The 18,145-nt window shown below is 45.2% G+C and overlaps 2 long non-coding RNA genes across 2 annotated transcripts; both read left to right on the top strand.

Moving 5' to 3' along the window:
* The first annotated feature begins 8,847 nt into the window (after positions 1–8,847).
* On the top strand, positions 8,848–12,152 carry Gm41063. The gene is made up of 3 exons (XR_873963.2): positions 8,848–9,033; positions 11,633–11,693; positions 11,839–12,152. It is a non-coding gene; the product is annotated as a predicted gene, 41063 (long non-coding RNA).
* A 427-nt stretch (positions 12,153–12,579) lies between these two features.
* Gm33849 lies at positions 12,580–17,746 on the top strand. The gene is made up of 3 exons (XR_382922.3): positions 12,580–12,750; positions 14,869–15,439; positions 17,625–17,746. It is a non-coding gene; the product is annotated as a predicted gene, 33849 (long non-coding RNA).
* Positions 17,747–18,145: the final 399 nt, after the last annotated feature.

Raw genomic sequence — 18,145 nt, forward strand, 5'->3', positions numbered from 1 at the left:
TGTAAGTAACTTGTAAGTCTTGAGCACACTCTCTGTATGAAACTGTGCTGAGAGGGGCCAGGGCGCTGGATTCAAGGGCCCAGGCAGAGTGTAATACAGACAGTTCTGGACACATCTTAAAATGAATTCAACATAATGGCAGGGTGTTAAGTTGCTTAGAAACAAGCAATTGGGATAGGAACGGAAAGGGGAAGATCAGAAAATGTGTCCTTAAACACAGTCTAGAAAGCTCAAACGGCCTCTTGGGTTTCTGAAAGGTAATGATTTCTTGGAAATAGTAAAGAGAAAACAGCCCAAACATCATTATTAAAGTTTATAGAATGTAATAGTTATAATAAAAATGCTTTTCAGTCCTATGAATGCAGAAAGACACCATTTATTTCAATGAATCCATCAGTGCAGCCTCACCTCTTCAGGCACAGAGATCGGTGTTTGTATCTGGCTCAGACGGGATCCCGAGAAAGCTGTTAAGAGATCTGCAGTGGAAGTTGAAGTTGTGCAGGAGACTGCTCACTGCACTGGCAGGCATCTTCTTGCTTCACTCATAACGCCCATTTGGCATGTAGGAAGACCAGAAGGCTGTCAACCGCCAGCCTCTAAAAGCAGAAGGGCTGGAGAGATGGCTCAGCCGCGAAAGGCAAAGGCCCTGAGCGAGCAGATTCAGTGTGAGCAGGAGAAGTAGAGAAACAAATAGTCTAACTTTATTAGCAATTACCTTTTGTCTTACAAGGTTTTCTTCTCCTATAATTTGGTTGTTGTCTTTAAGTTACTGGGGGAATATATCACCCAGGCTAAAACATTGGTCACTATTAAAAAGTACTCAGAGGAGTTGGGGATGCGACTCAGGGAGTGAGGTGCTTGTCAGGTAAGCATGAGGAGCAGAGATCAAATCCCTAGCGCCCATGTAAATGATGCAGTGAGGCAGCCTGCCTGGGATCCCAGAGCATGGAAGGTAGAAAGAAGGGAACTTCTGAGCAAAGTGGTCAGCTAGACTCCCAGAGCCCACGGAGTTCCACTGAGGAAACCTGTCTCAGCATGTAAATCAGACAGCAACCAAAAAAAGACATTGACATTGACCTTAAAGATCCGTGCATGACACATGCAGGCACAAGGCAGGAAAAGAAGTGTGTGGGTGGGGTGGGGTGGGTAAAAATTAACTGTCATTAAACCTTTTTGGTCAGCTGAAAAATAAGGTAGTATATTACAGTAAGTGACTCCAGTTACCAAGACTCGGGGGAATGAGTCAACAGATCCTTTTCCAAGTTTGGACTTCGACAGGGAAGGGTGGAATGGTCCTGAGAATCCTGGATGCTGAGTAAGCGAGAAGGAGGAAAGAGAGCATCCGCCAGTTGTCCTGGCTCAGCATGTAATGTCCTTTGTCCAGTCCAAGAGCGTTAGAGCTTTCCTTAGACCCACGTGTCATGGGCAGCAGGACATGCCTGACACAACCCCTGCCTGGTGCCACTCAGAAGACACCCAGGGGCCCTGGGAGACATCATGATGAGCAAGTAAGTGGTGGGGAGTGGAAGAGAAAGAGAAGCAGAACAGCATTGCCCAAGGAAGAGAGGTGGACTGGGAGACTCAAGAGTGGTGAGGAACAGCCTAACGTGAGTGGCCTTTGATGCCACCTGAGGCCACAGTGAGGCCCTGGCCTGTGCTGCTGCCAAGAGCCACTTCTGGGTCAGTGTCCCTGCAGCAGTGGAGGTCTGTATGATGGCAGTGACCCATGTTACCATCAAAGGTCATGGGGTGCCCCTGGTTCAGGTTGCCCCCTGGGACCACTTTAACGTCCAAAGGTTGTGTAGAACTGGCTCCCCCCCCCCCCGCAAGAGAGCTGGCCCTGCCCCCCCCCCACCTGTGCATTGTGGAAGAGCTGGCTGAGAAGACATAACTGATACCCCCAACCCATTTTTTTGCTGCCAATGGTGTGTAACAGAGCTGGCTCCACCCCTTGCCAGCTGCAGCATTTGGGAAAGCTGGCCTTGGTAGTATGGGTATGGGAGAGGTGTCAAGCTGGTCAACTTAGCTACTACTAGATCCAGGGCTTTGAGTTGGGCCATCCCAATATCTACCCCATCTGTGAACTGCTGGAACTCATGAAGAAGGGGCTGGCTGGTCCTGTAGATCCAAAGCTGCAGGATCTCCATGACACAGGGTTCCAGGATACCCAAAAGGAGCTCTGGTAGGAATCCAGTATTCATAGTGTAGCAAAAGCCAGTGGCTTCAAACCAAATCAAAGACTCAATGCAATCTGCAAGAGAAAGCTGTTTGGGCCGAGGGCTTGTACTTCCTGACACTCTGTTGCTTCCACAGCAAGGTTTGTTTGTCAGTTTGTTTGTTTGTTTGTTTTCTTTTGGGTGAGATTGCAGAGGGAGGATGGGGAGATGAGTGGGGTTGGGGTGCATGATGGGAAATTCACAAACATAAATAAAAGGCTTAAAAAACTTTCATCAGATTCAATCTGCTGTGTTGGCTGTGACTTGGTCCTTTTGCTATTCATGCAGGGAACCTGCAGGTGTCCAGTCAGGGAAGTGAACAGAGGTGAGGTGAGAATAAAAACTTCATCAACCTTGATCAGACTTGGGGAGTCTGATGCTTTCATTGTCAGCACATTTAAAACACAGTGCAATTTGGGAAAAAGTTTCCAGACAACTATCATTCCCATTCCAGGTGCACACTAAAGCTTAAGGCATGGCTACCTAGAAACTCTGTTGCAAAGTACATGTGACCACAAGAATGGAGTCTATAGCTACAGGACCTAGAATCTAGTGTGCTCTCTGACTGAAATAGCATAAGGGCCACTGAGCCATAGAGTGCGTGTGACATCATGTGACATCCTCCCTGAGGATGGGTTTTATTCCTTGGGAGCTAGAGAGGAAGCGTCTGGGATAAACATTCTGGGCCTGGGAGATGGTTCAGCAGTAAAGAGCCCTGACTGCTTTCACAGAGGCCTAAGGTTCTATTCCCAGCATCCCCATAACAGCATACAATATTTGTAACTCCAGTTCCAGGGCAATCTGATGTCTTCCAACCTCCACAGGCACCAGGTGTATCCATGGTACATGAGCATACATGTGGGCAAAACATCATACCATAACATTTTAAATTAAAAAAAAAATCTGGCACCAGAGTTCTACATTGTTTCCTTCAGTCGACTTTCGTGGATACACCAGCATCACTAAAGTCCATGGATGGTGTTAAGGTTTTGTATGTTCCATGGATTTTTGGAGAATGTATAAGGACATAGATCACTTTCTATGATACCCTAGGGAACAAAGCAATGTCCTTAAAATTCTTTTACTCCATTTTTCCCTTCCTCCAGCTGCTGGTGACTGTTAACCTTACTGTTTCCACATTTTTGCCCTTTCCAGATTTTTGTCCCATCACAACTGAATGTCTGCTTGTTTCCAAACTGTTGTCCCAATACAATTGTACTTCTCATTTCTTCGGATTATTTTATATTTAGTTATATGAATTTAAGCTTCCCTCATGCATGCCTTTGCAATCTCATCACTCAAAGGCTGAGGTGGGAGGACTTTTGTTCAAAACTAACCTGGGCTACATAGCAAGTTCTACACCAACCCAGGCTACATAAAAAGACTTGTCTCAAAAACTTCCACCATATCTTTCACAGATTAATAGTTCATTTTTAAATACTAAATAGTATCCCATTATTAGATGTTCTGCCAGCTCAGTGATGCCAGAAACATGAATTTCCATCACTTCTGAAATCAACACAAAGTTAACACCACAGACCTACTTGAAGATTCCAGTCCTGGTTTTAGCAGTTTTCAAAAGCCAGTGGTGCCTAGAGTGGAGGTTTCTGTTTGTTCTCTAAGTCTTTGGTTGGGAAATCATTGTGCCAATGGCATTCATAAGACTACCTCAATGCATTTTGTTTTCTAGCACCCTGTGGTTAAGATGTATAATGGTTTCATTCTGCTTATGTGACAAATACAACCAAAAGAAACTTAAAAGGAGATAGGGCTTATTGCAACTTAAAGCTATAGTCTATCTTTGAGAGATGTCAAAGCAAGAACTCAAGCAGAAACTTGAAGGAAAGCCTGCTTATTATTCCACACAATATCATCTTTGCCCAAAAACTCCTTTGTAGTCAGAGAGGTATAACAGGAACCATGGAAGATGCTGCCTGCTAGGTGACTCCTAGGCAAGTTTATTCTCAGCTAGCTTTCTTATACAGCCTAAGACAACCTGCCCAGGGAATGGTACTGCCCACAGTAGGCTAGACACTCCTACATACGTTAACAATCCACCACAGACCTGTCCACAGGCCAAACTGATCTGGGCAACTTCTCTCTCTCTCTCTCTCTCTCTCTCTCTCTCTCTCTCTCTCTCTCTCTCTCAGCTCTAGGTTGTATCAAGTTGATAGTCAAAACTAGATAGACCAAGACATTTTTTGGAAAACATCCTTTAGTTGAGCAGATCTTGGGTACAAATTTCGCAGCCAGTCCCACGACCCAGAGAAAGCTCCACTCCCAGGTGCTCTAACTCCCAGGATCATAGGATCAGAGGGGAGGAGGACACAATATCTGTCCCAACACAGGGAGCAGCAGAGCCCAGGCACGCAGGAACTCCGCCAGACCTACTGATTCCTTCTGGTCTGTTTGGGTCAGTGCCCTGAGCAGATCTTGGGTGCAAACTCTGAAGCCAGTCCCACAACACCCAGAGGAAGCTCCATTCCCAGGTGCTCTAACACACCAAGGATTACAGCACCCCAGGAGCTTGGTCACACCAGGATCTCAGGGACCCAGAGGTAGCTTGATTCCCAGGAGCTCTGACACACCCAGGGTCTCAGGATCACAGGATCCCAGAATCACAGGATCACAGAGACAGCTGAACTCTGAGGAGTTCTGACACAACCAGGAACACAGGAAAGATTAGCTTCAGTCAGATATAGGCAGGGCAAGGAGCACTAGAGATAACCAGACAGCAGGAGGCAAGTGTAAGAACATAAGCAACAGAAACCAAGGTTACTTGGCATCATCAGAACCCAATTCTCCCATCATAGCAAGTCCTGGATACACCATCACACTGGAAAAGCAAGATTCAGATCTAAAAGTCACTTCTCATGATGATGATAAAGGACTTTAAGAAGGACATAAATAACTCCCTTAAAGAAATACAGGAGAACACAGGTAAACAGCTAGAAGCCCTTAAAGAGGAAACACAAAAATCCCTTAAAGAATTACTGGAAATCACAAACAAACAGGTGAAGGAAACTAACAATACCATCCAGAATCTAAAAATGAAAGTAGAAACAATAAAGAAATCACAAAGGGAGACAACCCTGGAGTTAGGAAACCTAGGAGAGAGATCAGGAGTCACAGATGCAAGCATCACCAACAGAATACAAGAGACAGAAGAGAGAATCTCAGGTGCAGAAGATACCAAAGAAAACATTGACACAACAATCAAAGAAAATGCACAAAGCAAAATGTTCCTAACCCAAAACATCCAAGAAATCCAGGACACAATGAGAAGACCAAACCTAAGGATAATAGGTATAAGAGAGCATGAAGATTCCCAACTTAAAGGGCCAGTAAATATCTTCAACAAAGTTATAGAAGAAAACTTCCCTAACCTAAAGAAAAAGGTGCCCATGAGCATACAAAAAGCCTACAGAACTCCAAATAGACTAGACCAGAAAAGAAATTCCTCCCATTACATAATAATCAAAATACCAAATGCATTAAACAAAAAAAGAATTTTAAAAGCAGTAAGGGAAAAAGATAAAGTAACATATAAAGGCAGGCCTATCAGAATTACACCAGACTTCTCACCAGAGACTATGAAAGCTAGAAGATCCTGGGAAGATGTCATACAGACCCTAAGAGAACACAAATGCCAGCCCAGGAGACTATACCCAGCAAAACTCTCAATTACCATAGATGGAGAAAACAAGATATTCCATGACAAAACCAAATTTACACAATATCTTTCCACAAACCCAGCCCTACAAAGGATAATAGATGGAAAATACCAACACAAGGAGTGAAACTATACCCTAGAAAAAGCAAGAAAGTAATCTTTCAACAAACCCACACAAACATAATTCCACCTCTAACAACAAAAATAACAGGAAGTAACAATCACTTTTCCTTAATATTTCTTAATATGAAAACTAACATTACCAACATATCCTAATCAATTGAATTTCAAAAATAGGAGGAATTAGAAATTTGTTGGCTGACATCCCATGATCTATTCAAACAATCTATTCAACATAATATTCACCCTTGATAGTCTTGAATCAGGTTGTCTCGGGGTTCAAATGTATCTGTTCCCTCCAAACCCTCCCTCTATGCACACCAACGCAAATACTTTGGATCTTCTCTGCCAGTCTTTCAGTACAGCTTTTCCATCCTTGTTGAAGCATTGATGGTGTTGTTTGAAATGACCATACCTGAAAACAGAACCTTCAGTAATCTCTTCTGCCTGCCCTGGAACTGACAGGTACTCTGGGCTGCCACCAAGCATTCTCTGGGCTGCCACCATGAATTCATGATGTACCATCTACTGTCAACTGAAAGTCATCTCTTTCAGCTGCTCTGGCAGGGCCACCTGCTATCTGTGCCCCATTTTCTATCAGCTAGCTCTATGACCTTCAGCAGCCAAATCCAAATGACTAGAGGCTTGGTAGCATCCATGCCAAGGTCTCAGCCTCAGTGGGATGTGTTACCATGTTGGTGAACCAAGGATCTCAGCTTTTTTCCGACATGAATTTATACAATCTAAGTTTTAGAAACTTTGAAAAGAAAGAGCAATAAATGACCAATGGTGCTGAATTTTAAGACATAAAAGTACAGTAACTAAGATAATCTGGCCATTGTATAAAAGTAAGAAAATAGATTACACTAGACTAGACTAGACTAGACTAGACTAGACTAGACCAGAACAAGTAAGCTTAGAGATAGATTTATAGACACGTGGGTAACTGACTTCTGGTCAAAACAATTCTGTGGCCAAAATATTTATTTTCAACGATGTATGCTAGAGTAGTTAAATGCTGATGTACAAAACTATGAACTCTGACCCATATCTTGCATAAAATACTAAAATTGACTCAAATGAATTATAGACATAAAGTTGAGATCACCTGTAGGCACCAGAAGCCTACAAAAGAATGCAAGAGAATTCTTTATGACCTTGTGTTAAAACAACAATGTCCTAGATATGACACCAAACATACTGTTCATAAAAGAAAAAAAAGTAACTTGAGCATCAACAAAACTAATCTGCTTCTTTAAGTAACCATTAGAAAGAAAACTTACAGAGCAAAAGAAAATATTTGAAATCATACCTCGTGTCTTATCTCTGATAAAGGACATGAATCAAGAATATAGCAACTGGCAACAGTTCCTGAGCTCAAAAGAAAAATATGCAAATTAACCTCAAGAATGCACAGAGATGTAAATACACAACGCAGCCTACATCTAGCGAGAAGGTCATTATGATTGTCAGTGTGAAGAAGGAGCCCGCCCACCCTCAGCCCCTCAGGTCCACAGCAGCTCCAACGGAAGCAGCAACACAAGCAGCTTGGTCTCTGGGAGAGTGTCCACTCAGCCCGGTCCTTGCATCTCAAAGGAATTAGATGAGAAAAGACATTCAATATCTTTTGTGTCTAGGGTAGTGAGAATTAAAGATATACTTATTAGGATGGCCAAAAGTTATTAAAACAAACTGAATAAAAATGGACAACTGATACTCCTTATAGTATTAGTAAGGTGTTCCAACCACTTCATGAATAAGGTCGGCAATTTCTGGAAAAGTTGAACTTTTATTAAGAAATACTGATACACTCAAATTCTTAACACAGAAGCCAGCAGCTACAAGGTAACCCTTATTTCCATCAGCGAATAAAAGATTAAACGATGGGGCTGGAGAGATGGCTCAGCAGTTAAGAGAACTAGCTGCTATTTCAGGGGGGCCTGGGTTCAATTTCTAGGCTCACACAACAGCTCGCAGATGGCTGTAATTCCAGTTTCAAAGGCTATTCGGAAGTCCTCTTGTGGCCTAGCTATGTGCTACATGTACACACTGCACAGACATACACGGAAGCAATGCACCGGAACACATAAAATAACACTAAACGAATCTTTAAAAAAAAAAAGTTTAAATTAAATTCGCACATCCATTGAAATATTATTTAGTATTCAGAAGAAGCGAAGCCCTGGCCTTCCTGATACTGTATATCAGAACCTTGGGGACTTTGCGAAGGGAAATCACTCACACACACACACACACACACACAAAATCTCATTTATGTGAGTTTTCTAAATAGGCTGATATTGGGACAGAAAGTAGAATGTTGGCTACCAATGGTTGGAAAGAGGATGACGAGGAGAACTGTTTTGCAGGTATCAGATTTTAAGCTAGCAATGTGCAAAGGGTTTTCAAACTGCTTCACAGCAATGTTAACACACATGAATAGAGATAAATGCTGACATAAGGTGGCTAAAATGGTAGCTTTTGTGAGAGAGCAAAGCATTAAGATACCACAGGATAAAGCCATTCCGTTCATATGAACTTATTCACATGAAACATGTTCACATAACACGTGAATAAGAGATTTGTATATGTAGTAGCCAAGCACTCAAAGCAATCCAGGTATCTAGATGGACGGGCTTGAACCTGTGATATAAACGCTAAGGTCTGTTTCTTTCCTCTCCATTCTGGTCATTTGGCTTTCCTTGTGCCTGCATCCCACTGCCTTGGTTATATGGGTATTTGAAGGAGAAACGTCCCTCATAGGCTTGCGCATGCGAACACTTGGTTCAGAGTTGTGGGTGTTGTTTGGTGGCGGTCATGGAAGTTTAGGAGGTGGAGCCTAGCTGGAGGAAGTTCGTCACTGGAAGCGGGGCTTTGAGGGGCTCTAGCCTTTGTCCTACTTCCGGTACTCACTCTCTGTGTGTGAATCAACCGTGATCGGCCAGCTCTTGTTCCTTCCTCGGAGCTTTCCTTGACTGTTGCCTCAACTTACCCACAATGGTGCACACTCATTCCTCTGAAACTGTAAGCTGAAACAGACCCTGTATGAGAACTTTCCCCCATAGCCACACACATCTGAATGCTTAGTCACCGGTTGGTGGTGCTGTTTGGGGATGTTATGGACCCTTTAAGAGGTGGCGCCACACAGTTGAAAGTATGTCACGGGGGGCTTCGAGTTACAGCCTCAACCCACATCCACTCACTTCTCTGCTCTTGGCTTTTGTGCCTTTATCTTGAAGAGGGAAAGAATCTTAAATGTTTACATTAAAAGTACATTGATCTTCCTAGAGTATCCTTCCCCTATCGGCCTACTGAGGAGCTGTCTGATTCCTAGACCTTTGTTATAAGATACATGAACCTGCTACCACGGTTGCAGCTTCAAAGCCACGTTCCGTGGATGCAGTATCTTTGTAGATAAAGATAAGCTTTATCCAAATCCATTTCAGAGGCTGTTGTCACTAAGGAACACCACAAGCCTATGAGATTGATAGATGTGTGTTTATCACAAGCTTGCACAGGCTTGCTTTGACAGTCAGGGCAAGCCTCAAGTCCCTGCTCCTTGTCCCTCCTTCTATCCTTTTCTTAGAGTCTTGCTATGTAATCCAGACTTGCTTTGAACTCATTGATACCCCTCCTTTCTTGGCCTCTCAAGTGCTGGAATCAAATGTCTGCCTCCATGTCCAGCTTTGTCATGTCTCTGGGCTCTCAGCACCATTGGCCTGTAAAAGGGAGTAGTGAGCTGAGACTTGGACCAGTGCAGACACTCCCAATTAAGTTTTTGACTGCCGTTTGTAAGGCTGCAACATCATTATCATTATCCCCTGATTGGTAGAGACCACAGGATAAAACAATGTGTTGTGGTATCAGGGAAGCAAGCCAGGGGGGGGGGGCAAGAAGGGAGCTGTAAACACAGAAAATTAGTCCCTGTGAAGTGAGCTTCCACCCTCCACCTCAACTGTTTTGGACTGTAAGTCAAGCCAAGAGGCAATTGTGTAGAAATGGGGGAGTTTGATGTTGGCTGAAGGTCACCAAAAATAGAAACTCAAGAACGCTCCTGTGTGAGAATTAATGGTGGTGTCCAAAATATTTTAGAAGAGGGTTGTTATCGGAGTCAGTGTTCTTTAACACACCTCCTTCAGCCCATAGGGCCTCAGGTCCTAAGGTCCTGCCCAGCTTCAGCAGTAGCATAGATATAATCAACTCTCACTTTGGGAGAGTCTCCACCCAGTCCATCCTTGGCTTCCCCACAGCAGAGCTGCAGCAATCATCACCGGCCCCTCCTCACTTGACCCACGGTATGGCTGGACAGCTCCAACTACAGAAGAGACACGGAGCCCTCAGTGGATGGGTCTGTACTTTCTGCAGTTTAGCATGGTTTCCTCAGCTCTTCCCAGACGCCATTGTAGACCCGAAGCTTCCCTAAGCATCAGGATGCCTCTACTCTGGCCAGGAGGTTTGCAGACGCTCCCTGTCTTGCTGCCCAGCTCCTACCCCATTGGCGTTTCCATTTCCTCAATTCCAAAGTTAGCCTAAGACAGCTGTACAGTGCTTTGTGGGCGTGCATCACACCGTCTGCGATGGGCATTCTTTGCCCTCAGAATGGCTGGCTGGCTGCTCCAACGGGCTGGGTTTATATCCTGGGCTTCTGATTCTCTCAACAGGATTCATGTCAAGTCTCCTTCCCTCAGGATCTTGGGTAAACCATTCTAGTTTGTCTGCTTTCTTCATCCCACGCGGTCTTTTAAGCAAGAAGCAGGAAACTAGAACATATAACTTTTTAAGAAGAGCAACTTTGATATCTACACACTTTTCATTATAATCACTGTGCTTCACGTTGCAGACACATAGATTTAAGAATACTTTCAACGTACAGAAGGATTGACTGACGTCTCTGTCATGGATGTTCACAATGTCAAATCCCACCTCTCAGCTAGGACCGCCCATGGAGGAAAGCCGTCATGTGAATGCCAAGTGCTGCCCACATCAGTGTGCTGGAAACCCGGGAAAGAGGTGTTGTGGACTTGCTGCCAATGAAGCACACCATCCCGCCATGACGGATGCTTTCCAGTCCATGACCAGTTATACAGAGAGTGGCTGGGACGTGCTCTGAAGCTGTGCTGCTTCTAGAAACAGTGGGCTTAAGAAGTCAGTGGCCATTGTAAGCTGAGGGGGGAAGACCCTGCTGCTTCAGTCGTCTTCATCGGTCTGGTCCAGAGGTGACTCCAAGAGCCTTCTGATGAGGATGCAAGAGAAAAAAAAAAGCCAAATAAAAGTCTCTCCCCTGACTGGCCAAATTGTATTTGGGAGAGGTAGAAATTAAACACAACAAATAAAATATATACTACAATGGATGGTGGAGACTTGCCCATTTTAATTAAAGTTGTCAAGGTAGATCAGACCAGGAAAGTGGAAATCTCCAAAAGAAACCTTCAGGAAATCTCCAAGAGAAGAAGGGAGTTGGGCGAATACGTAGGGACAAAGTATTCTAGGTAGAAGCAAATGCAGAGGCCCTGAAACAGTCCTTTGAGGATGAACGAGGAGACGGAAATGGCATGTGTCCTTACCCCCTGAGCCAGCTCGTTCACCCCTGAATTACATTTTAACCAGAGCCCTTTGTCTTTAGGGCCCAGCATTGCCTGAAGTGGACAGAGACAGGAAGCCGAACAGCTTAAGCAAGTGCTGGGGTAAGATGGCAGACAGACGGGATCACAGCCGCTCAGACCGGAGTCAGACCTGGTTAGAGCGAATCATCAGTGGAGGAAGGGGGCGGGGGCGGGGGAGGAAGGGGAGGGGGAGGGGCGGCTTACTGGGAGGTTTTCTCTCTTCCAGTCCAGTGAGAATTTCAGATGGACATTTTCTTGTGAATAGCCGTCTCTTCTTAATAGCATGATCCTCTGATGAAGAGAACTGGAGACCCAACATTTGCCCTGGTGACTGCAGTGTCTCATGTCCAGGATAGAGCTGATAAATGCTGCCTGCACATCGAGATCACCAGAGATACTTGCAAAGCACCGATGCCCAGTCTTGTCTCAGGGATTCTATTTCACCTAGGGTCAGGCTGTGAGTAGGAATTTTAGACCCCTCTCACCAATAGTTCTAATATTTCTCTAGAACTAAAAATAAATTGCTAACAACAGCCCCTAACCTGTCTAGCACCCCCCCACACAAATACAGTGATTTTACATTGAGACTTGGAGCAATGAAAACACATGAAGCGGTCAGTGGAACAGCTGGGCGGGAGCACTCCGAGCAAGGGCGATAGCCATTCGAAAGAGGTGATAGTCAGAGAAGTACTGTTGGTACAAACACACCAGCAGCCTCTGTAGCCGTTTACAATTGTAGGTGGGGATCACGCGCAAGTGTGATGTGCTACGCTAATAGTGTGCCCTTCAGTTCACTTACTAGAATCCTGACACCTGATGGGAAAGTATTGGAAAATCCGCCCCCCCCCCCCCTCTCCTCTCCTCTCCTGCCATGTGGGGACTTGTACTAGCCACCTGCAATTCATCAGAAGGCTGTGGCTGGAAGTCCCAGCCTTCAGAGCTGTGAGAGGTCTGCCCAGCCAATGGTCATTTGTTATATAGCAGCTTGAGCTGGCAGGTACCTGATGCCATAGTCACTCACTGCCTTCCTACAGGCCAGGGCATGTGAAACATCAGTGGAAGGAAGCATCAGCTAGAACTGTCAAGAGATCACCAAAGGGAGAGTTCAGAGCCACACAAGTGAAGCTGGCATCCCCAGGTAAGTGTGGTCTTCTTGTACATGACATGCTGTGATTGAAGCTAGGTTCCTCCACACTTCAGCCTCTTCTCAAAGACTGCTCGTGAGTATGACGCCAGTTTCACTGCACTTCAGACATCGAACAGAGCAGGGTGTTGAAGCTGACAAAGAAAAACATGTTCATCTTTAACACTGGCTTCATTCGGTGCCTGTCTCAGTTTAGGGCGATGCTGTGATGAAACACCATGACTAAAAGCAGCTTGGGGAAGAAACGGGTTTATTCAGTTTATACTTCCACATTACTGTTCATCACTGAAGGAAGTCAGGACAGGAACTCAAACAGGGCCAGAACCTGGAGACAGGAGCTGGTGCAGAGGCCACTGATGGACGGTGCTGCTGACTGGCTTGCTCCTCGTGGCTTGCTCAGCATATTTTCTTCCTTATAGAACCTGGGCCCAGGGATGGCACCACTCACAATGGGCTGGGTCTTTGCACATAAATTACTAAATAAGACAATGCTCTACCAGCTTGTGCTCAGACCTACAGTATGCAAGCATTTTCTCAACTGAGGCTCCCTCCTCTCCAAAGACTCTAGCTTGTGTCAAGTTGACGTAAAACCAGCCGGCACAGTAGCCAAAGAGATGGGAAATAACATGCTAACAAAAAGTCAGATTTGACCTTCAGATTATTAAAAATCATTTAGAAAAAAAAATGAACTCTGTTATATTTTCTTACATCTTCCATAGAGGAGTGGCTGCAGTCACCGTTTTCACTCATATATGTCCTTGGAACAGAGCACGTCATTTTTAGGGTCTGAAAATCACTGAAAGGAAGACCCCAGACTCAGATAGTACGCAAAAGCAAAGAGCAGTGATTCTTAGAAGAACTCTATTATCCCTAGTTTCTGCCCTTGATTTCTGGTGTTTAACCCAATGGGAACATTAGTGGAGATGGGACTAAACAGATCCTCTTTCTTAGTTAGAGCCACAGCATGGTTTTTTTCCAAAGAACCTCCCCCACCCCACGCTGTATTTCTGTTTTCCCTTTCTGCTGCTGACAAAACTGCCTGCCAGGAAGTTGTCTGTCTTTTGCATGCCTCATGGCAGTGCAGCTAGAAATAGAAATTAGAATGACTTCAAATCTCGCATGGTGATGTTTTCCCTCCAACTACATATGGTGCCAGCAGGCAGAGCAGAGGGAGAGGGAGTCGTTAAAATAACACAAATGTGAGATCACTCTCCAATGTATCCTCACTTGAATTTCTCCTCATCTCTGAAATGGATTATTTGAATTAAATCATCCTATTATAAGACTTTCCCCATCCCCCACCCCCACCCCTAACCAGAAATGTAACAGAGATTGATTTTCAAATCAAGACTTAAATTCACGACCATAGGCAGAGCTTAGAATTGTTCAGCGCGACTCAGAAAAGTCACTGGTGCCAGTTCTGTGAACTCGCGCTTGGGTTAATATGATATCCATCCATGAAGCTCACGCCGTCGGTGGTGTGGGTGTGTCACATAGCTAATGTGTGTTGAAGTTTGTGTCTCCAGCTACACATATGAAGGCACTCACTTCTAAGCCGGGGGGGGGGGGGGGGGGTGGTGGATATGATATTAATGGGGCTGCTTTCAATGGAAGATAATCTCAAAGTAACTTTCTCTTTTGGAGGTAGTAGAAAGAGAAAGCTTCATCTTTTAATTTAGCGAATATGTGAGTGCCTATTCTAAAAGAGGGCAGCACTAGAAACTTTAAACACAGTCAATGGAACATGCTTTCTGCCTTGAATAACCTACCTGAGCTGTTTTTAACTCAGGAGTTAGGGCGACTGACACTGTGGTCTGACCCAACTTCCCCAGAGTCAGGGGCCTCTGGATTCTTGTCTCTCAGATTCAAAGGACAGATCCATGGACTGATGAGTTTGGAAAGAAAGTTCCCAGTTCTTAGAACTTACAAGAAAGCAAGCAGAGCTCCTACAAAGCAGGAACAAGTCCTGGGAGATGGGGCTTTTTATAGACATTTAGTGGAAACTCCGTGACACATAGGGAAGGCTATGAGCTGGGCAGCTCAGCGACACAGCCATGGGTTGTCTAGGGCCCTCCTCTCAGCTCTGGCCTTATGCTTGCATATTGCTTCCAGGAGAAACCGAGATAAGGAGAAACCAGAAACCTCCTGCCTGGCATCCTGGCTTCCAGCCAGGGCACAACCAAAGACATTTTGGTTGAAATATTTCTGGCATCCCTAGCCGTTGTCAAGGACAGAACTTCCAACAGCCTCGGGACATTTCTGGCTTTTAGCCTCGTAAGACTGTTTACTCTCCGGGCTCTTTACCCTGAAACTGCCCAGCCAGTTTCTGTCACCTGCTTCCATCAATAATCATGTGTTTGGAGCTTCCTGTACATTTTAGAATGATCGGCACCCGAGAGATACTAAAGGAATCGTGTCCCTGACTTGAAGCAACATGAAAAAAAGATTCTTGCACCGTTAACCAAAGTTTAAGTTAACTTGTATTTGAAGCTGGTGGAACCGTGGGATGCCGGTAACATCCTCTTGACATAAGGATGACACGGATCCTCACACCACAGCCAAGCTCTCAGCTTCAGTGAACAGAAGAGAGCGCCCGCCCGAGTTTCGGACTGTTGCTGCAGAAGGAGCCACTGCTGCAGGAAGCTTTTCAAATCCCAGTTGTATTCTTAGTTTCTCTCTCAAGGTAATGACAAACAATATGCTCACGGCTGCTCCCCAATCTAGATGGTCACAGTCACTGAATGTGAGTCTTTGTATGTTTTGGTGTCACTCGGACAGATTATTAAAAAGGCAGACACAAATGATGTCTGAGCCTGGGGCCCACAGTCAATCCTCCCCCGTGTACCTTCTTGTGCCAGGCTCTTTCCTGCGTATAGTTCATTGAGCTATAGCTCAGAGGAGGTGCCCGGGCATAGTACGGACCTTGTAAATCAAGTGAGTGCACTTTAGAAAACTGCACAATCTGTTTGGAAACAATTCCCGTAAGCTCTGGCCTTGGGGAGGGATCCATTAGTGAAGGCCAAATGGTGTTCTGCTTATGTCATGTCTGTTAGCTACCCTTGACCGTATCTAAGTCTTAACTACATCTAAGTGTGGTTGGTTTGCCTCTCCCCCACCCCCACCTTCCATTCCCTCAGTACCCCACCTGCTCACCCTCCTGCTCTCTCCCTTCTCTACTCAACCAAAAACACTTGAAAGACCAAAAAAAAAAATACAGCCTGAAACCTAGAGTTTCAGTCAGCCAATATTCTATGTAGTCACCTGCTAAGGTTGAGGGTGACTGACTGTGGGTGCCCACAGAGCTACCCACCTCCAACACCATCAGCTTTCTAGTGGAAAATTCCTGGGCACGGAAGGGTCAGCTTCCAGACAAGAAACCACCCAGATATGCTTCCCTGGGCACAAAGACCTTGGTGTTCAGCCAACCACTGCTCTTAGAAGTGGGGGCTTTTATGTCCGTGTCTGTCACGTTTGCATCTGAAGCAGCTCTTTACTGCAAGGTTGATTTTTTTTTTCTCCAAGGCCAGTCCCCCACCCTCCCATCTTTGGAGGAATGTGTTAATAATTTGCCCCGGGGAGATGAAAGTCTCTTTGATACAAGTAGAATAAACACACGGCACATTGCTCAAAGGTCTCATCTCTACCCTGGGAGTACTTCTAGGGGCTGAAACAAAACTGAGTAAAATGGTCCGTCTTATTTCTGAATTACTCTCCATCCCTCATTTGCTCCCGTGCCTCCTCCCTGACTTGTGCAGCTGGACAGTATCCATCGTAACTGCAGGAAGCTGCAGCCCATAAGGGCCATGGCCAATACTTGTGGTAAATACCTTTAACCTACATCAGACCTGAATGGCCCCTGCCGTGTGAGTGGGATTGCACTGGGTGGGACGAGGATCACCTAGACACCGAGTTGAAGCAGGCTTCCTGAGACAATAATACATCAGGGTGGAAGGGAACCGTTTAGTTTGACATTTCATTTCATGGATAACTTCCTGGCTATACATCTTCCAAATCCTGGCCTGGTCTCTCCCTAAGCTACTATAGTCCCTATATCCCAAAGGGCAGAGAAATCAATGAAGGTCCCTTATAACATTGCTTCTCCTTCTCTCTTTCTTTTCTCTCTCTCTCTCTAAACTTTTTTATTAGATATATTCTTTATTTACATTTCAGATGTTATCCCCTTTCCTGGTTTCCCTTTCTGAAAACCCCCTATCCCCTCTCCCCTCTCCCTGCTCACCAACCTACCCACTCCTGCTTCCTGGCCCTGGCATTCCCCTACACTGGGGCAGAGAGCCTTCACAGGACCAAGGGCCTCTCCTCCCATTGAGACCGACAAGTTAACCTCTTTTTCTGTCCCTACCACTACTGTGAAATACACTTCTTCCCAACCAACGCTAAGTAGCATTCCCGGGTCCCTGGGGCCCTTTAGGGATACAAGTGGTGGCTTGGATTGCTTGGTCTACCCTGCAGGATGTTCTCTCGCCAATATGGAAAGCCCCCATCCGATACCCAACGACCCTGCTAGCCTGCAGGCATCCAGCACACGGCAGATGAATGTGCTGCCTCGCTCAGTCTGCTCACAATTCACCGTTCACCTGCACACCCCCAAGGCAGGCTGGAAATACACGATCACGGGTGACAGTCCCACACGAGCACGGGTGACAGTCCCATAGCTTGCTCCCTTTACATTTGAGCCTCTTCCAAGTTCCATTTTGACAGCCACTTGCTGGTAAAGTTGATTAATCCAAAAGACTTCCTCTTGGACGGTCCGTAGACTGGCAGCCAAGTTCAGGGGCCAGGATGTGTTCTCCACCTCACTTGACCTTGTGATGAGACTCCAGCTCACTCTCCTTTACCTTTCTATACAGGAATAAAGTGAACGCGAGCCATTCAAAGATCCAGTTTCAGCCTGGTAAGCCAAAGGTCACTGTTTCATTTATTTCCCAAAACTCGAAATATGACAGTATAATGTACTTTCCCTCCAAACTGTGTGGGTTTGATGTTCATTATCTTAGAATTCATAATACATTTCCTTCTTTATCATCAAAGCCCTAAAAACTTGTCTTGGTCTAGACACCTCCAGAGACTGCGTTCACTCCTTCAGTTTCTCTGTCAGGTTTCTCTTCCAGAGCAGTTTGTCTGAGTCTCCTGAAGCCCCATTCCTCAGAGACATGCCTCCCTCCTCCCTTCTCTCCTCCTCTCCTCCTCATGCCCCTGCCTCCACTCTGTGCAGACAGTTGTTTCTAGAATGTTCACCTCGAGGACTATTTGCGAAAATCTCACTGAATATCCAATCACCTATTTCCCTAAATTAGAAATTTCAAAGACAGCTTTTAATTTGTATTTTTAAACTGACACCCTTCCTAAACTTAAAATGCCTCTGAGGAAA

The sequence above is a fragment of the Mus musculus genome, chromosome 13 (assembly GCF_000001635.26).
Source record: "Mus musculus strain C57BL/6J chromosome 13, GRCm38.p6 C57BL/6J".
Classification (NCBI taxonomy): domain Eukaryota; kingdom Metazoa; phylum Chordata; class Mammalia; order Rodentia; family Muridae; genus Mus; species Mus musculus.